This window comes from Symphalangus syndactylus, chromosome 9, assembly GCF_028878055.3.
Source record: "Symphalangus syndactylus isolate Jambi chromosome 9, NHGRI_mSymSyn1-v2.1_pri, whole genome shotgun sequence".
NCBI classification, from domain to species: domain Eukaryota; kingdom Metazoa; phylum Chordata; class Mammalia; order Primates; family Hylobatidae; genus Symphalangus; species Symphalangus syndactylus.
Window position 1 is genome coordinate 74,447,660 of NC_072431.2, and position 21,398 is coordinate 74,469,057.

Here is a 21,398-nt window from a genome sequence, read left to right on the forward strand (position 1 = left end):
AAAAGATTAGCATTCTATCAAGAAGCTTGCAGTCTTAGCTATGTTAAGTCTTACTAAGATTCTTTTTCGGTAGAGACGGCAAGGTGAACCGATCTAAGTTGATTTTTTTAATGTGGTTAAAATCATTTAAGTACGGTATACTTTTAAAACTATGTAACAAGTCCTTGATGTAAAGAATTTGTACAACCAAGATAAATGTTTATTTAAATTAAGCATTCTCATCTATTCTCTTGGTATTTCTGTAGGACAAAAACAAGCTTATGGATGCTCTAAAACATGCTTCTAATATGCTTGGTGAACTCCGGACTTCTGTGTTATCACCAAAGAGCTACTATGAACTTTGTATCTTTTGAATGTTGAAGACTAAACATTTGGACCGTATCTTTTTCTTGATAAGGCCAATTTTGTTTGTTCTTTATGAAGTTTTTCTGGAGTTATCTTATTCTTCGTTATCTGAGTCACATGGCACTCCTCCATGCAGATGTGCTAAGTGAGAAAAATACTTTGAGAGTACTCCTTTCCTATGCTTAAACGTCTTTAAGTGTGTTGTCAGTGCATCTCAATTTTTAGACCCTTCATGAGGACATTTAGGCTATGACACAGTTGGTTCTTTAATACTTAGATTTTGTTATGCAGCAGTCTCAAATGGACAGGAATTTAATCATTTGCCATTTCAAAACCCATTAGCAGTCTGACAGGTAGCCATTGTATTTACTGCTTTGCTTCACCACACATGCTTTAAAACCCTTATTTTAAAGTAAGAAAAGTCCAGCTAAAATTCTTCCTTCACTTGAACACTTTCTTAAAGGACTAAAACTTAAGATATCTGCCCAGTAGTTAATAATGACTCCAACAAGTTTCAACGTTTTGTTTAGGTTGGCTTATTTTTATTTTTAGTCCTTAATCATGATTAAAAGATACGGCCATTTCTGATGAACTGCACTACTTGGAGGTCTACCTGACAGATGAGTTTGCTAAAGGAAGGAAAGTGGCAGATCTCTATGAACTTGTACAGTATGCCGGAAACATTATCCCAAGGCTGTAAGTAATTACAAATCAGAGAACTTTTGTGTCTGTATTTCCCACTTTATGTTATGTCCTTTATGATTATCAGCTTAAGAAAAAGTTTTAAGGGTAATTTCTTAACAAATTGAGATTAACATTTTGGTAGATACTCTCATTTGTTTTAGAGTAACTAGATTTACGTTTTATGTAGATATTTGAAGAATGTTGGAAATAGAAATAATGGACATGCTTGCTATTTTGTTTAATGTCTTGACTGTTAGAAAAATTAATACAATTGTTCTCTTCCTAATAGGTTTAAAGATAATATCTATGTTGTATATATACAGTATATATGTGTGTGTGTGTGTGTGTATAGTTTTTTTAGAGGTCAGTCTGGTTATATTTTAAATGAGATATTTTCCTTGTCATGCGAGAGAAAACATGGTACCTGTCTTGTTTATTTAATATTTTGTTCAGTGTGTTTGGAAATAAATTCTTGATTTGAATATTTTATTTCTAATCAGCATTTCTTCATAATTCTCCTAGTTACCTTTTGATCACAGTTGGAGTTGTATATGTCAAGTCATTTCCTCAGTCCAGGAAAGATATTTTGAAAGATTTGGTAGAAATGTGCCGTGGTGTGCAGCATCCCTTGAGGGGTCTGTTTCTTCGAAATTACCTTCTTCAGTGTACCAGAAATATCTTACCTGATGAAGGAGAGCCAACAGAGTAAGTGGCTTTCTTTCTTGATTTTGTTGCAATATGTCTTTCATTGTAGAATGTATAAAAGTGTGGAAACACGTATAGAAACAAAGTAAGTATGAATAATTCTTCCACCCAGTCAGCCATTTAGGTAGCATTTGTATATAGATTTCCTTTGTAATATAGAACTCCTCAGTATATGTGGTATGATATAAAATGTACTCTTATGCAAATTTTATCTTTGGATTATTAGGACCTGCTTTTTTCATTAAATGAATATAATTAGGACCCGCTTTTTTACATTAAATGAATGTAATTTTTTCCACTACATTAAATCTTCTTTGAAAATACAACTTTTTTAAGAAAGTTATATTTGGAAATTGAATTTGTAATGAAATAATAAAGTGTGAGCCAGCTGGATTTCATAATTTTTCCTTTAATGTCTATCAGTTTTTATAATTTATAGACTGCTAGTTACCTTGGAATATAAGTGATTTGAATTAGCTGTTACGAGTTAGCTATTAACTCCAGAGAAGGAAAAATAAAAGCCATTCAGAGACACTCCTGTTTCTTGTGTAATTAGTATTCCAGCATCAGAGTCTACTGTACTTTTATCCCACAGCAGGGGCAGATGGTCAGCCAACTGTGGTCTTCAGTGGGGTGGGGTAAGCTGTTCACATGACAGGTCCCCAGATTAAAGAAGTTCATTCCTTTTTTAAAAAGTTTTTTCATTTATTTTCTTTCTTTTTTTAATTTTTAATCTTTTTTCAGTTTGCCCCAACAGATTTTTTTTCTTTTTAATATTTTCATTTATTTCTAAGGTTTTTAATATATCATTTATTTCTAATGTTTTTTAATATATCTGCATCAATTTCTTTTAAAACAGTACAGCAAAGATAAAACATTTAACAATGTAGAAAAATTGATGAAGTTATTTGCTTTATTATGTTTTGACTTCCATTTTGAGCATTTAATTAGGCAATCAATAACAATTTTTGAAAGGTACTGAGGTCTCCATCCTAGGAGACGTAGAAAAATAAAGCAGGAAGTCCATGGTCTCTTCCCTCACAAAGCTTACATTCCAATTAAAAACCAAATATTCAACAGTAAAATGATGTAGTTAGCAGTACACCATAGGTGTTACATTTTTTAGCCTTTTGTTTTTGTTTTTGGTTTGTAGGGATGGGGTCTCTTTATGTTGCCCAGGCCAGTTTTAAACTCCTGGCCTAAAGCGATCTTCCTGCCTTGGCCTCCCAAAGCACTGGATTACAGACATGAGCCACCATCCCCATCCTTCTAGCCTTTTTGAATTAAGGAAGTTGCCATAAGAGCAAGTCCAGTTGGCCCAGGGTAAGGAGTTGGGGAAAGTAATTTGCCCTTTAAATTTATACTGTCCTCACCATGGTACTTTTTACCCTAGAGTCTGTTCCCTTTGAAATTTAACACTAAGCCAATGAAGTTGAAAGTGATTTTTTATAAAGCATTGGTGTACTATAGAGATAAGTAGGAAATACACAAAGAAGAGGGATAGTAGTAAGTTGGTCCTGTAAATACTGTGTAAAGGCTTTTCTGTCTCCTTGCCGTGAAGAAACAACTGGTGACATCAGTGATTCCATGGATTTTGTACTGCTCAACTTTGCAGAAATGAACAAGCTCTGGGTGCGAATGCAGCATCAGAGACATAGCCGAGATAGAGAAAAAAGAGAATGAGAAAGACAAGAACTGAGAATTTTAGTGGGAACAAATTTGGTGTGCCTCAGTCAGTTGGAAGGTGTAAATGTGGAACGTTACAAACAGGTTTATATATTTTTGTTACCTCTTCTTATGTTCTGAGATAAACTGAAATCTGATTTTTAAAATCAGAATATTTTTGTTGCACAATAGCACATTGAAAAACATCTTAAAATGGCTGTTATTGAAGAAGACTTAAACGGAAAGATATATATGCAGTGTTTGTGGATTGGAAGACTTAATATTGTCAAAATAGCATTTAAAAAGAATTGATCTATAGATCCAGTGTAATCTCAGTCAAAATCCCAGCAGACTTTTGTAGAAATTAAGAAGCTGATTCTAAAGTTTATATGAAGAAACAAAGAACCTGGAACAGCTAAAACAAATTTGAAAAGGAAGAACAAGTTGAAAGACCCAAACAACCTGAATTCATGATTTACTCTAAAGCTGCAGTGAGATCCTGTGTGGTATTGGTGAAAAGGATAGACACACAAATCAACGGAGGGGAATAAAACAGGGAATGGCAAACTTTACCTGTGAGGGACCAGATAATAAATGGTTTTTGGCTTTGTAAGACATGTGCTGTACAACAAGCTTGTCCAACCTGCGGCCCAGGACAGCCTTGAATGTGGCCCAACATAAGTTTGTAAACTTTAAAACATGAGACGTTTTGCTTTTTTTTTTTTTTTTTTTTAAAGCTAATCAGCTATTATTAGTGTATTTTATGTATGGCCCAAGACAATTCTTCTTCAAGCCAAAAGATTGGACACCCCTGGTCTACAACTAATAACAGTGCAGATAGGGTGCAAAAGCAGCCACAGGCAATATGGAAGTGAATGGGCATGGCTGTGTTCCAGTAAAACTTTATTTGTAAAAACAAGCAGCAGCTGGCTGGGCGCGGTGGCTCATGCTTGTAATCCCAGCACTTTGGGAGGCCGAGGCGGGCGGATCACGAGGTCAGGAGATCGAGACCACGGTGAAACCCCGTCTCTACTGAAAATACAAAAAACTAGCCGGGCGTGGTGGCGGGCGCCTGTAGTCCCAGCTACTCGGAGAGGCTGAGGCAGGAGAATGGCGTGAACCCGGGAGGTGGAGCATGCAGTAAGCCGAGATTGCGTCACTGCACTCCAGCCTGGGCGACAGAGCGAGACTCCGTCTCAAAAAAAAAAAAAACAAGCAGCAGCTCAGTTTACCGATCTCTGACTAGACAATCCATAGTAGACCCAGATATTTATGATTAGTTATTTTTGATAAAAGTACAAAGGCAACCTTTTCAGCAAGTGATTCTGGAACAATTGGATGTTTATATGCAAACAAACAAAAAACCTGAACCTTGACCCATCCCTCATACCATATAGAAAAAACACAAAAATCTATCAGAGGCCTAAATACAGAACCTAATACTGTTAGAAGAAAACACAGAGGAAATCTTTATGACCTAGGATTAGACAAAGATTTCTGAGGATATACAAGCACAAGCCATGAAGAAAAAAGCTCACTTTTGAGAGGCCAAGGCAGATGGATCACTTGAGTCCAGGAGTTTGAGACAGGCCTGGGCAACATAGGGAGACCCCCATCTCTACAAAAATTACCAAAATTAGCTGGACATGGTGGAACGTACCTGTAGTCCCAGCACTCAGGAGGCTTGAGGTGGGAGGAGGCTTGAGCCTAGGAGGTGGACTTTGCATTGAGTGGAGATTGTGCCACTGCACTCCAGCCTAGGCAACAGAACAAGACCTTGTCTCAAAAAGAAAAAAGCTTTTAAAGTTTAGAAGTGGTGAAGTCTTGTTGAGAAAAATCTCAAATACGATTTTCAAGTTAGTAGTTCAAATGTGTTACTAGAGGAATAGCTTAAGATTTCGAAAACAGATTTTAACCCTTATGTGTGTTTTTTTCTCTTTTAGATTGTTTTGACTGCCATATTGGAGCAAGTTGTAAACTGTAGGGATGCTTTCGCTCAAGAATATCTCATGGAGTGTATTATTCAGGTAGGTGGGAACATTTATTTCCTTTTTTTTAAATGGCCTATTTTATCTTTCATTAAATTTAATTGTTTTGAAAAAATTTTGATGGAATAGGAAATAAGCTTTCCTGAATAAAGAATTTTCCTAGTGGGGTGTGGTGACTCACACCTGTAATTCAAGGTGGGAGGATCTCTTGAGGCCAGGAGTTCAAAACCAGCCTGGGCAACATAGCAAGATGCCATTTCTATAAAAAATTTAAAAATTTTTTTAGTGTTTTTTTTTATGTAATCTTGCTTCTTCTAAAAATAATTTTAAAATAGGAATTTTCTGTTTCTAACTTATACCTTGGTCTTTGTATCAATGTGGTTTATTTTCCTCCAAAATGTAGGAATGAGTAATCTGAGTTTTCTAGGTCTCTATAGTTTTAGTTTAATTGTAGGTGCACTTTGTTGGAATATTTCTGTCTGAGCTTATGTTTAGTAGAGAGGTTCAAAAGTAATGTGTTTGAATTTAGTTGTATAAGAATACAGTGTTTTTTTCCCACAAATGTGATCTTTACCATATGTGAGTCCAGAATATTATGTGAAATACTTTTATTTGTATTGATCACTTGATTTTCAGGTTTTCCCTGATGAATTTCACCTCCAGACTTTGAATCCTTTTCTTCGGGCCTGTGCTGAGTTACACCAGAATGTAAACGTGAAAAACATAATCATTGCTTTAATTGATAGGTAAGACCTTCCAACACTGGAGGATAAATGCTCTGACTTAGGAATAATGAATCTTAAACATTTTTTTGAATTATTTGTTTCTGTTACATCTTTATCATACCAATGATCTTAATTTAATTATACTATAAATAATTTAGCTTTGTGAGTATGAGTACTAGGTACTTGCCTAGGTTAGACATGAAAGAGGCTTAACTTAAATATGCAGGAGACATGAAGATAATGAATATCTTTATTCTGTATGTTTAATTGACATTTAAAGACATTTTACAGACTTATTTTTTTAAATCGTACAAATCCGAAGATCATATTGAAGAACAAAATTTGTTTTTTACCATGATGTAAGTATCTTGCAGTGGGAACTTATTTGATTTAGAGTAGCTGTAAGATACAGATGATTGAAAATGTTTAAGTAATCACTCTATCATCACATTTGCTTAAAGAAAAAATTTTAAGTATCAAATATGTTTAGTACATCCACTTTTTTATTTTCTTAGATTTTTTTTTTTTTTTTGAGACAGAGCCTCACTCTTGTCACCCAAGCTAGAGTGCAGTGGCGCTATCTCGGCTCACTGCAACCTCCGACTCCTAGGTTCAAGTGATTCTAGTGTCTCAGCCTCCGGAGTAGCTGGGATTACAGACATGCACCACCATGCCCAGCTAATTTTTGTATTTTTAGTAGAGATAGGGTTTTTCCAGGTTGGCTAGGCTGGTCTCAAACTCCTGAGCTCAAATGATCCGCCTGCCTCGGCTTCCCAAAGTGCTGGGATTATAGACATGAGCCACTGCGCTTGGCCAGTTGGTGACTTTTTTGCAGCCATGTTGTGTAGTAGTACATAATATCTGTCCTACACTTGTAAGCATTGTCATGAAACCAGAAACCTAAGAGAAGATTTATTTCTGCAGATACCTTTTGTATGTTTTTTAAAAAACTAAGTTATTAGTTTTAAAGTCTTGAGAATTTAGATAACAAATTTTTCCAAATTATCAGCTCAATCCTAGGCAGCAAAAATTCCATACTTATCGGGCCCACTCTTAAAGAAAGCTAGTAACTGGATTTTCCTGAGTTGCCTGTAATGTCACTTATATATCTCTGTCAGTAGTGATGCTTCTGGGCATAGCAAAATGTGGATGTAGTTGTGACTCTGACAAACAGATAATGATAATGAAACATATTATTTTGAGTAATTTAAGATGTGGGAAATAAAAGTTAATTTTATGAATTTTAGACTTAGTTGTATTTCAAGCTTTAGTAAAAATGCAGTATCTTAAAATAGTCTATGTACTTCTATTTTTTAAAGGTTATTTATTTAAATCATGGTTGTTGAATACATTTGTCACTTTAATGCATTTCTGTCCATATCTACTTAATTATGCTTCAAAGAGTTTGAGATAATTATCTTGTTGAAAATCTACTTAATAAGGTATGAAATAAGAATGCTGATGAAAAAGGTTTCATTGGCAAAACTGTTTAGTTAAAAATGAATTGAAGAGGCTCACATCTGTAATCCCAGCACTTTCGGAGGCCAAGGAGGGAGGCTTGCTTGAGTCCAGGTCAGTACCACCCTGGGCAACATGGTGAAACCCCATCACTACAGAAAACACAAAAATTAGCTGGGTATGGTGGCACATGCTGTTAGCCCCAGCTACTCAGGAGGCTGAGGTGGAAGGAGGATGGCCTGAGCCCAGCAGGTGGAGATTTCATTGAGTGGAGAGTGCGTGACTGCACTCCAGCCCTGGCGACAGAGCGAGACTCTGTCTCAAAAAAAAAAAAAAAAAAAAAAAACTTTTGGGCTCATACAAAATATAGAAAAGCAATAAAGTATAAGATGTCATCCATGATCTCACTACCCAAACCCTATATCTTTTAAAATAAAGGGTTTTTTTTTTTTTTTTTTTTTTTTTTTTAGATCAGCTTTATTTGCTCACCGTGAAGATGGACCTGGAATCCCAGCGGATATTAAACTTTTTGATATATTTTCACAGCAGGTGGCTACAGTGATACAGGTTTGTGTAGCATTTCTCCTAAGTTCTGAAAACTTTGAAACTTCTCTGCCTTCCTTTTACAATTGTTTAAAATAAATTGTGTGGTTTTCTAAACATTCCAGTCTAGACAAGACATGCATTCAGAGGATGTTGTATCTTTACAAGTCTCTCTCATTAATCTTGCCATGAAATGTTACCCTGATCGTGTGGACTATGTTGATAAAGTTCTAGAAACAACAGTGGAGATATTCAATAAGCTCAACCTTGTACAGTAAGTCAGTTACATTTTTGTAAAAATCCTCATAAAGATATTTTTGTCCTAGATTTGCTTTTCTTTCTCAATTGTTTTTTGAACTGTTGGCATTTGTCTTGTTTTAATCATGCATTAAGATTGTCATCCTTAGCACTACTAGGGGCAGAAAGTAGTGACCAATTACTTTTTTTTTTTTTTTTATGTTAATGAAAGTGTGGTACCTATGGACTGTAGGCAGTCTTCAGGGACCAGTGTCTCCAATTTGGATCCCTTTCTGTGTATCAGGGGCATCCAATCTTTTGGCTTCCCTGGGCCACATTGGAAGAAGCATTTCCTTGGGCCACACATAAAATACACTAACACTAACGATAGCTGATGAGCTTAAAAAAAAAAAAATCCCAAAAAACTCATAATGTTTTAAGAAAGTTTACGAATTTGTGTTGGGCCGCATTCAAAGCCATCCTGGGCTGCATGCGGCCTGTGGGCTTCTGGTTGGACAAGCTTGCATGTGGATGAGTTTGTTCTTAAACTGGTAAGGAAACTTTGTCAGGCAGTATTTATTTCCATAAGTAGTGTTTTCCTACGAATGAGCACATGGTGAAAAATGAGGGGCTATGTGTATTTAAGGTGCAGAATTAAATTGGTTTAAATATCTTTTCTATTTTGAGCTTTGATTTTGATACCTTAAAGGAAATATCAACAGTACTATTTCCAACTTGAAGCCTCCTCAGCTGTTCTGTCCTAGACCTATGGCGTCCTCTAGTGGCCACTATGGGCAGCTCTGATCCTTTACCTTCTCCAGCAGTTCCCTTCCTGCCCCATTCCCCACTGCTCTGAACTTGGGTCAAGCCAGGCCTGCCTCCCCTCCACATATTCTTCAGAATTTTACCTCATGTAATCTTCCTCCTTTCTATCTCCCTTCCAGTGGTTTACCTGCATCAAGAAAATTTCTTCTTTTTTTCCTCCCTTTGTGTTACCCTTTTTCTTTTGGTCATTTTTGGTTTTGTGTGTGTGCGAACTGAAAACAAGTCCAGATATGGAATGATAAGTGTGAGAGAAAATTAAATGATGTGCCAGGTGTGGTGGCTTGCACCTGTAGTCCCAGCTATTCAGGAGGCTGAGTTGGGAGAATCACTTGAGTCCAGGAGTTTGGGAACAGCCTGGGCAACATAGCGAGACCCCGTCTCTAATAAAAAATAAAATTAAAAATAAAAAAAATTTAAATTAAAAAAACTAAATGATGTATCTATGTCTTTCTCCCCAAGTGAATTTTAAAGTAAAAATAGACAAAATAATTAGAAATAACAACCTCTAAAGAGGTTGTAATAAATGTCCCAATATGCCTCAATATCTACAGAGCTTTTACTAACCACTACCTAAAAGTCAGTCAGCCTGCTTTTCCTTAATCACCAAAATCTGATGCAGAGGAAATAGTTTATATATTTTTCTATTGTGTCAAATTGCTGGTTTTGCATGGATTTTTTTCCTACTTGTTTTCATCGTGAATATACAATACTTGTTGGCTGCCCCCTGGGAACCAAACTACCACTTAAAATACTTCCCTTAGAAATGTCATCAAATTCTAGACAGTCATCTTAACTCCAGCTATATCATCTGTTCATGAGTTGGAAACTGTATCTAGTTTTGTATCAACAGAAAAATAATAGATGAATTTATGTTTGTGTTTAGATAAGCATTTTTATCCTCTTTTTTTTTTTTTTGTATTTTTAGTAGAGACGGGGTTTCACTGTGTTAGCCAGGATGGTCTCGATCTCCTGACCTTGTGATCCGCCCGCCTCGGCCTCCCAAAGTGCTGGGATTACAGGCGTGAGCCACTGCGCCCGGCCGCATTTTTATCCTCTTAAAAGGAGGTTGTTATAGTCTTCCGGTGGTATCAGTCACTTGACCCATTTCCTTTAATGTGTAATGAAAAATTTCTAATTCTTATGGAACAAGTTCTATTTGTGTATATAGAAAGTTAATTTTATTCATTAAGACTTCTGTTTTTCTTTTTGTAGTATTGCTACCAGCAGTGCAGTTTCAAAGGAATTCACCAGACTTTTGAAGATACCAGTTGACACTTACAAAAATATTTTAACAGTCTTGAAATTAAAACATTTTCACCCACTCTTTGAGTATTTTGACTATGAGTCCAGAAAGAGCATGAGTTGTTTCTGGACTTTGTCTCTCAAGACCAAGTAAGAGAATATCTACGTGCTATTTTAGGGAAACAGTGTTATAGTTTTAGACTTTGGACCTAGATACCTGAGATGGGAAGGGAGTGTAATTCAATATTAAAGAAAATTTACAAGTAACTTATTCATTATATAAATTAGAAAATTGGAGATGTATAAAGAAGTATAAAACATTTATAATTCCACCAGATAGAGAATAACCACTGTTAATTAACATTTTGTGCATATCTTTCCAGACTTTTGTCTGTATGTGTGTGTATGACATACATGTGTATCGACTTTCTAACCAAAAAAAGGAATATCTTGTTAATACTGTATTGTAATTTTATGACTGGAAACACTTTTGACAGTGGCTTTATATGCCAATGGTTTCACCTCAGTGGGTTTCTTGTGCCTCGCATGTTACAGGTGGATTCCATAATGAATTTGGTATCCACATATCCACGTTGATTCAAGATCAGCCAGATCTACCTGTAGAAGACCCTGATCCAGAAGACTGCTGATGAGCAGAGCCTTGTGGGCCCTTCATTCATCTGCTGCGTTCTGAGGACCCTGACCAGCAGTACTTGGTATGAGTTTACTCTTACTATAACCCTGTATCAGCTCCTAGTGAAATCACATGTTGAAGTGCTTAAAATGGTTTAATTCACCTTCTGGTCTTAGACGGTTTTGAAGGAATTGCAACTGAATTAAAGATTCACTTGAACCTGGGAGGCAGAGGTTGCAGTGAGCTGAGATTGTGCCACTGCACTCCAGGCTGGGCAACAGAGTGAGACTCCATCTCCAAAAAAAAAAAAAACAAAAAAAAAAACAACAATTCATGGCATCCATGGGCTTTTACTTTATGTATAAACACATAATTGTTTGTAAACTTCTGAAGCATGTAACAATTCAGTTGCTCTGATTTCTTTTGAAGACTGAGAATTACAAAAAAGTCTGTCTTCTTTTACTTGAGTGCCCATAATTATTCCATGTTCGTTTTTTTCTGAACTGTTTATTGCTTATAATAAACTTTATAAGAAATACAATTCTTATATTTAATTTTACTTTTCCAAATTTGCAAGTATAAGTTATATTTGTCACATTGAAAATGTGAGTTTTTGTTTTTTGATGAAAGATTTAAAAATTCATTTTGCCTTTTTCTTAACTTTTTTTTTCTGATAAAGAACAGTCACATGAGGTTCTCTCTTTATTATTAGTCCACAGGGAATCTTTGTGAAATGGATAAACATGCTGCCTAAGTAGGGGTATCAGTGACTGATACTAGATAATTTATTTTAGTGAAGGGTTAGCATGGTTGGCTGCTTAATTATTGTTTGGGCAAAGTAGTTTAACCATCCTTGGATGCATAAGGCTGTTAGGCTGCTATGATGAAAAAGACATTTGCTTGAAGATGTCCTGTCTCAGCTCCTTCTGTTGACTTTCTTCATTGTAGTTGACACTTCTGTACTTCTTCATGATCAGTGTGAAATAAGAGGCTGACTTCTGTTGGTAGTGTGATGGTCTTTGTCTTGGCTTAGTGACAAACATTCCAGGACTGTGGTATCGTGCTCTGTGAGCTATGTGATCTGTACAGAGCGACTGTCTATTTTAACTGATTCCCTTATGTTTCTGTGTGAGATTGTGTGTGTCTGTGTTTTCATCTTCTATTGCATACCAAATGTAGTAGTTAGAAAGTATGCCTTTTGGCTGGGCATGGTGGCTCACGCCTGTAATCCCAGCACTTTGGGAGGCCGAGGTGAGTGGATCACCTGAAGTCAGGAGTTTGAGACCAGCGTGGCCAACGTGATGAAACCCCATCTCTACTGCAAATGCAAAAAATTAGCCGGGCATGGTGGTGGGCGCCTGTAATCCCAGCTGCTCGGGAGACTGAGGCAGGAGAATCACTTGAACCTGGAAGGTGGAGGTTGCAGTGAGTGGATATCACGCCATTGCACTCCAGCCTGGGCAACAAGATTGAAACTCTGTCTCAAAAACAAAACAACAACAACAACAACAACAAAGAAAGTATGCCTTCTGCATGTGGCTGATTGGTTATTCACATGTATAGAGATCTTTACTGATAGGGTCATTAGCTCTGACTGCCCCTAGGGGAAATGCATTCTCTTATTCATCTACCATGTCAGAGAATTTCACAAACCTGGATGTCATTGTGTCACACATATTAAAAATATTTTATGAATTCTATGTACTTTTCATAGCTAGAGAGAAGTCAGTGCTTGGCTTCTGACTGAAGCTTGCTCAGCTTCAAAGGACGGCTGACTCTCTCATTCGGAGCGAATGTAACTGGTGACTTTAAGTTGAAGCCAGTGCTCATTTACCATTCTGAAAATCCTAGAGCCCTTAAGAATTATGGCAGATCTACTCTGCCTGTGCCCTAGAAATGGAACAACAAAGCCTGAATGGTAGCACATCTGTTTATAAGGTGCTTTACTGAATATTTTAGGCCCATTATTGAGATTTACTACTGAAAAAAAAGATTCCTTCAAAAATATGATTGCTTATTGACAATGTACCTGATCATCTGAGAGCTATGATGGAGGTGTATCGGGAGATTAATGTTGTTTTCATGCCTGCTAATAACATCCATTCTGCAGCCCACGGATGAAGGAGTAATTTCAACTTTCAAGTCTTACCATTTAAGAAATACACTTCATAAGGCTATACGAGCTATTGATAGTGATGGGTCTGGGCAAAGTCAATTGACGACTTTCTGGGAAGGAGTCATCATTCTAGATGTCACTAAGAACATTTATGATTCATGGGAGGAGGTTAAAATCTCAACATTAACAGGGGTTCCGGAGAAGTTGATTCCAGCCGTCATGGATGATTGAGGGGTTCAAGACTCAAATGGAGGAAGTAACTGCAGATGTGGTGGAAATAGCAAGAGAACTAGAGCCTGATGATAGCAAGGAGAACCTCAAGATGTGACTGAATTGCTACAATCTTATAACAAAATTGGAACAGATTAGGAGTTGCTTCTTATGGATGAGCGAAGAAGGTGGTTTCTTGAGATGGAGTCTCCTGGGGAGGATGCTGTGAACATGGTTGGATGACAACAAATGATTTAGAATATTATGTAAATTTGGTAAAGCAGAGGCAGATTTTGATGGGATCGACTCCAATTTTGAAAAACCTTCTACTGTGGGTAAAGTGCTATCAAACAAGATCACATGCTACAGAGAAATCCTTTCATGAAAGGAAGAGTCAATCAATGTGGCAAACTTCATTGTTGTCTTATTTTTTAAAATTGCCACAGCCACCTTAACCTTCAGCAAACACCATTCTGATCAGTAAGCAGCCATCAACATTGAGGTGACCTTCCACCAGCAAAAAAAAATTATGTCTTGCTGAAGGCTCAGAGGATTGTTAGCATGTTTTAGCAAAATAAAGTATTTTAAATTAAGATGTATACATTGTTAAAAAAACATAATGTTTTTGTACACTTAATAGATGCATTATAAACGTAGTACTCATTAGTGTAAACTCATATGCTCATCAGTATAAACATAAATTTTATTTTTTTGTTTTTAGAGACAGTCTCACTGTCATCTAAGCTAGAGTGCAATAGCATCATCATAGCTCACTGTAGCCTCAAACTCCTGGGCTCAAGCAATTCTGCCTTGGCCCCAGCCAAGTAGCTGGGACTACAGGCATGTGCCACCACATCTATCTGATTTTTGTTATTTTTTAGAGATGGGGTCTTGCCATGTTGCCCAGGCTGGTCTCAGACTCCTGGCCTCAAGCCATCCACCCTCCTCAGACTCCCATAAACATAATTTTTGTATGCACTGGGAAACCAAAAAAATTGTGTGACTCACTTTAGTTGTGATATTTCCTTTATTGTGGTGGTTTGGAACTCAACCTGCAATATCTCTGGAATATGCATGTGTATGGAAGGCTGATTATTTATGAGGCTGGGTGTGGTGGCTCACACCTGCAATCCCAGCACTTTGGGAGGCCGAGGAGGGTGGATCACCTGAGGTCAAGAGTTTGAGACCAGCCTGGTGAACATGGTGGAACCCCGTCTCTACTAAAAATACGAAAATTAGCCGGGTGTAGTGGTACATGCCTGTGATCGCATCTACTCGGGAGGCTGAGGCAGGAGAATCCCCTTGAACCCAGGAAGCAGAGGTTGCAGTGAGCTGAGATCGCACCACTGCACTCCAGCCCAGGCAACAGAGCGAGGCTCTGTCTCAAAAAAAAAAAAAAAAAATTATTCATTTAGGCTGGGTGCAGTGGCTTACGCTTGTAATCCCAGCACTTTGGGAAGCCTAGGCCTGTAGATCACCTGAGGTCAGGAATTCGAGACCAGCCTGGCCAACATGATGAAACCCCGTCTGTACTAAAAAATACAAAAATTAGCTGGGCATGATGGCAGGCACCTGTAATTCTAGCTACTCAGGAGGCTGAGGCAGGAGAATCGCTTGAACCCAGGAGGCAGCGGTCTCGCTCTGTTGCCCAGGCTGGAGTACAGTGGAGTGATCTCAGCTCACTGCAAGTTCTGCCTTTCAGGTTCAAGTGATTCCCCTGCCTCAGCCTCCCAAGTAGCTGGGATTACAGGTGCCCGCCACCACACCTGGCTAATTTTTGTATTTTTTAGTAGAGACGGGGTTTCACCATGTTGGCCAGGTTGGTCTTGAACTCCTGACCTTGAGTGATCCACCCCCCCTTGGCCTCTCAAAGTGCTAGGATTACAGGTGTGAGCCACTGCATGCGGCCTAAAAAATTATTTTTTTATGTACATAGTGTGACGACTTAGCAATCTTAACCCTGAAGTGAAAAATAGCCTATTCGTGATAACTTGTTGTTTAATATTAGTTTCTTTTCTGTGTAGTGATTTTTTTCTTTTAAAACTTTCCAGTGTTGTGATCTGTGTTCTGTGTATTCAAGGTAGCACTAGACTGAAGTTATCTTCACGTGGGATTTGTTTCCTGGAATCTTTGTATCCCCTTTCTTGAATCAAGGTCTTTTTCTTGCGAGATACTGAGAAAAATTGCTCTCTGATACTTTTTTTGTTTTCTGGTAATGGAAAGTGCTTTTGTATCTGAGGTCAAGTCATTCTTTTTAAAGAGTGTTGCTTTTAGATTGTAGAAAATAACCCAAAATAGTCATTGTTTTATATTTTATGAATTTGTAATTTAGGTAAGAAAATTTAAATGGTAGCCGTTGAGAAATATTTAGACCATAGCTAATGTCAGCGCCAGGCTATCTCTAACACTGGAAAAGGCACATTACTTCTTAAAACAGTCAGCGTGTGTTTTCATCCCAGTTGTTCACCGTGGTAAGACTATGCTGGAAAACTGTGTGCTGCAGTGTGAGACGACCAGAGTCACAGCACGGACATCACCAGAGTTTCTAATGAAGAACTCAGTTCATATGGAGCCAAGGTAAAAGCTCTTGTCCTCTTGGGGAAGTAGTTTGGGTTTAAGTTGTAAATGAATACATGAAATATGGGACCAAGATGTATGTGTGTACTCCCACTCTCTTCAGACAGTCATCTGTACCGAGTCAGTCAAACTCAACTGTGCAAGGGTCTTCTCATGAAGCATTTTCAAATGATAGAAGAAAAGTAATAAATCTCACAATTACTTTATGTAGCTTTAAGAGAGGTTTAGGTCCTTAAAATTATAACTTTGTAATTGTAGATTCACACAGTGTTGTAAGAAATAACAGGGAGAGATCCTGCATTATGCCCTTCAGCAGTGTCCCCTAACGGTAACATCTTGTTTAACAGTCGTGCAACATCACAACCAGAATACTGATATCGATCCAGTCAAGTGGAAGAATATTCCCATCACCACAGGGACCCCTCACGCTGCCCTCCTAGAGCCAAACTCACCTGCCTCTCCCACCAACCACTTCCTTAACTGCAGGCACACCTTAAGCTGTTTTTCACTTCTATTTATTTCATTTCACAAATGTAGAAATGGAATCACACAGTATGTGGCTTTTTGGGATTGGCTTTTCTCACTTAGTGTCGTTCTGTGGAGCGTCACCTGGGTCGTTGTATGTACCAATAGCTTGCTCCTTTTTACTGTGGAGGAATAGTCCAATGTGTGGTTGTTCCACAGTTTGTTTAGTCACTTGTGGGAGGATGTCTAGATTGTCTCCAGTTTTTGCCTATTGTCAGTAAAGCTGCTGTAAACATTCAGGTACAGGTTTTTGTGTGAACACATTTTTCATTTTTTAAGGAGTAAATGCCCACGGATGCAATTGTAGGTCTTATGGTAGTTGCATGTTTAGTGTTTTTTTTTTTAAGACATCGCTAAAATGTTTTTCAGAGTAGTTGTACCATTTTACATTCCCACTAGCAATGTTTGAGTGGTCCAGTTTCTCCATGTCCTCAAGAGCATTTGGTGTTTTGACTATTTTTTGTTTTAGCCATTCTGATTAAGTCTGTAGTGATATCTCATTGTGGTTTTAATTGTCATTTCCCCAGTTGTTAATGATGTCAAGCATTTTCTCATATGCTTATTTGCCACCCTTATATCCTCTTTAGTGAAATATCTGTGACTTTTGCCCCATTTTCTAATTGGATTGTTTTTCTTCTTTACTGTAGAGGTTTGAGAGTTCTCTGTATATTCTAGATACTAGTCCGTTGTCAGGTATGTGGTTTGGAGACATTTTTTGCCACTCTGTAGCTTGTCTTTTCACCTTCATATGGGTTTTTATGGAGCAAAGTATTTAATTTTGATGAAGTCCAGTGTATCAGTTTTTCCTTTTATGAGTTGAGGTTTTGGTGATAAGAACTGTTTGCCTAGCCATAGATCCTGATTTTCTCCTATTTAAAAAAAAAAATTTTATAGCTTTATATTTTACATAAGGTTGTGATCCATTTTCTAGTTAATTTTGGTGTAAGATGTGAGGTTTAGGTCACGGTTCATTTCTTTTCCTATTCTGTTTCACTAATCTGTGTAGCCATCCCTCCACCAATACCTGTAGCTATACATTAAGTCTTAAAATCAGGTAGAGTGATTTCTCCTACTTTTTTTTTTTTTCAAAATTGTTTCAGCTACTCTAGTTCCTTTGCTTTTCAATACAAATGTTAAAATAATTTTGTCTATATCCACAAAAGATCATGCTGAGATTTTGATAGGAACTTTAATAAACCCATATGTCAATTTGGGAAGGATTAACGCCTTCCAATCTTTGAACACAATGTATTTCTCCATTTACTTAAAATCTCTGATTTCTTTTTTTTTTGAGATAGGGTCTTGTTCTGTCACCCAGGCTGGAGTGCAGTGGCATGAACATGGTTCATGGCATAGCTTCAGTCTCCTAGGCTCAAGCCATCTTCCCACCTCTGCCTCTCAAGTAGCTGGGACCACAGGTGCATGCCACTACACCGAGCTAATATTTTTTACTTTATTTTTTGTAGAGATGGGGTCTTGACATGTTGCCCAGGCTGTTCTCCAACTCCTAGGCTCAGGCAGTCCTCCTGCTTCAGTCTCCCAAAATGATGGGATTATAAGCATGAGCCACCACACCCAGCCAAATCTTTGTTTTCTTTCATCAGCATCGTATACTCTTCAGCATACAAATGTTATATGTGTTTTGTTAGATTTGTACCTAATTATTTCACTTTTTTGAGTGATTGTGATATTTTTCATTTCAATGTCCATATGTTCATTGCTAGTATATAGAAATATAGTTTATTTTTATGTTTATCCTATATCCTATGACTTTGTTGAACCCTACTTATAGGAATGTTTTTGTAGATTCCTTGGGATTTTCTATATAGAGAGTATTGTTATCTGCAAATAAGGGCAGGTTCTCTTTTTTCTTTTCTAATCTTTATGCCTTTTTCCCCCCTTGCCTTATTGCACTGGCTAGAATTTCCAGCACTATGAAAGCAGACCTCCTTACCTTGGTTTTGATATTAGGGAGAATATGTTTAGTATTCCATCAAAAAGAATAAGGTTGACCAGGTTTTTAGATATTCTTTATCAAGTTGAAGAATTTCTGCTCTATTTCTTTTTCTTTTTTTCTTTTTTTTTTTTTTTTGAGAATTTTTATCATAAGTGGATGTTGACTACTTTTTTTCTGAGTTCCTTTCTCAGGAATAGGCTGACTTTTAATGTTTTTTTCTGGATAGATTGATATGATCACATGATTTTTCTTATTGGAAAACAGAAAATGGTAGGTTACAATGGTTGATTTTCAAATTTTGAGCCAGCCTTGCCTCTGTGGCATAAACCCCACTTGGTCATGGTATATAATTCTTCTTATATATTGCTGAATTATATTTGCTAATCTTTTGTTAGGAAATTTTGCATCTATATTCATGAATATTGGACTCTAGTTTTGGTTTTCTGTGCCACTGTCTTTGTCTGGTTTTATCGATAATAATAGCTTCATAAAATGAATACTGAAGTGTTCCCCTCTCTTCTGTTTTGTAGATGAGATTGTGTAGAATTGCTGTTCATTCTTTAGATGTTTGATGGATCTCTCCAGTGCAATCACCTGGGCCTGGAGATTTCTCTTTTGGAATTTTTAAATTATGAATTCAATTTCATTAATAGTTAAAAGGGTATTCAAATGACCTATTTCATATTGAGTATATTTTGGTAGTTTGTGCTTTTTGTGGTATTGGACCACTGCTTCTAAGTTGTCAGGTTTATATTTATAGAATTGTTTGTAGTATTTCCTTATTCTTCTGATATCTGCAGGGTGTATAGTAATGATCTCAGTTTCATATTTGATATTGGTAGTTTGTGTCTTCTCTCTTTTAAGAGCCAATTCTTTGTTTCATTGTTCTGTGTATTTTTTTTCTTTTTGATAATTGTTCTGTTTTCAATTTCATTTATTTTAGTTCTTTTTTTAAATTTAATTTTAATGTTAATTTTTACTTTTTTATGTTCTTTTTACGATTTTGTTCCTTCTGCTTCTTTTGGGTTTATTTTATTTGTTTTGGGTTTTCCACCTGAGAGATTAGATTATTGACTTGAGACTTTTTCTCTTTTCTAATGTAAGCATTTAATGCTATAAACTTGTCTCTCAGCATTGCTCTAGCTGTTTTGTAAATTTTGATATTTTTTATTTTTATGCTTTGATTCATGCAGAATTTAGAAGTGTGTTGTTTAGTTTCTAAATATTTGGAGTTTTACTATTATCTTTCTGTTGTTGATTTCCAGTTTCATTCCATTGTGGTCAAAAAACATACTATGTGATTTTAATTCTTTTAAATTTCTAGAGGTTTCTTTTATGGCTCAAGATATGGTCTATCTTGATACATATTCTGTGAGCAAATGAAAAGAAAGTGAGTCATTCTTACATTCTGTCTGCTGTCATTGCGTGGTATATTCTATACAATGTCAACTAGATCAAATTGGTTGGTGATGTTGAGTTCTTTTGTATTCTTTCTGATTTTTTTCTTCTGTCAATTGTTGAGAGAGGGGTGTTGAAATCTCTAATTATAACTGAATTTGTTTGTTTGCCGTTTCAGTACTATTAGTTTTTGCTTCACATATTTTGCAGTTCTGTTATTTGGTGTATGCTCGTTCAGGATTGCTATGTCTTTTTGGTGAGTCAGCATGTTTATGATTACTTTATGTCTGTCTCTGGTAATTTTTTTTGCTCTAAAGTCTACTTTATCTGATATTAATATAGCCACACCTGCTTTCCTTTGATTATTGTTTCCATGGTATGTCTTTTTCTATTGTTTTAATTTCAACTTGCCTATGTTCTGTTTGAAGTGAGTTGTAGACAACATATAGTTGAGTCATGTTTTTAATCCAATTTGGCAATCTTTGTCTTTTAATTGTATTTAGACCACTCACATTTAATTATTGATGTTAAGTCTTTAGTCTGCTATTTTATGTTTTCTGTTTGTTCTGCTTTTCATTTCTCGATTTGCTTTTTTTCTGCCATCCTGTGGATACCCAAACATTTTTCAGAATTTCATTTGTTTTTGAGAATATCTCTTTGTATAGCTTTTTTAGTGGTTGCTCTAGGTTGTATATTATATGTACATAACATCACAGTTTACTGGTGTCCCCATTTCAAGTAAAGTGTAGAAACCTTGCCTCCCTTTATTATTATTTACCATCTCCTTTTTATAATTGTCTTAAACTTTTCCTTTACATACATACATCTAGAACCATATTAGACAATTCAGTGATTTTTGATTCCAATGTCAAACATAATTTAGAACACTCAAGAGAAGGAAAGCTTATTGTATTTACCTGTATCTTTGCTTAATGAGTTTTTTTTTCTTTTTGATGTTCCAAGATCCTCTCTTTTATCATTTCTTTTTTGTTTCGATAACTTCCTTTAGTCATTCTATGAAGCTAGGTCTGCTGGTTACAAATTTTCTCATTTTCCCTTCTTCTGAGAATATCTTGATTTCCTCTTCATTCCTGAAGAATATTTTCACTGGTTATAGGATTCTGGGTTGACAATTTTTTTCTTTTAGCCCTTGAACAATACTGTGTCTCTTTCATCTGGCATCCATGGTTTCTGATGCTGTCAATCACATTTTCTCTCCTATAGGTAAGGCATAAAATTTTCATTGATGCTTTCAAATTTTTGTTTTTAGCTTACACTAGTTTAATTATGATGTATTTTGACATGGATTTCTTTGAGTTTATCCTGTTTGGGGTCTGCTCAGCTTCTTGAACCTGTAGGCTTGTTATCCAAATCCTGCCAAATTTGCAAGCTTTTAGTCATTATTTCTTCAGGTATGTTTTTAGCCTCACCCTCTTTCTCTTCTCTTTCCAGAACTCTGATGACATGAATATTGGATCTTTTGTTATATTCCAGCAGAACTTTGGAGCTCTGTTTACTTTTCTTTTTCAGTATGTTTTCTCTGCTATTGGGTAAATTTTATTGT

At 36.5% G+C, this 21,398-nt stretch overlaps 1 pseudogene; it reads left to right on the plus strand.

The window, feature by feature from the left end:
- Positions 1-21,398, plus strand: part of LOC129489888 (vacuolar protein sorting-associated protein 35-like) — a 74,062-nt pseudogene that overhangs the window by 45,040 nt on the left and 7,624 nt on the right.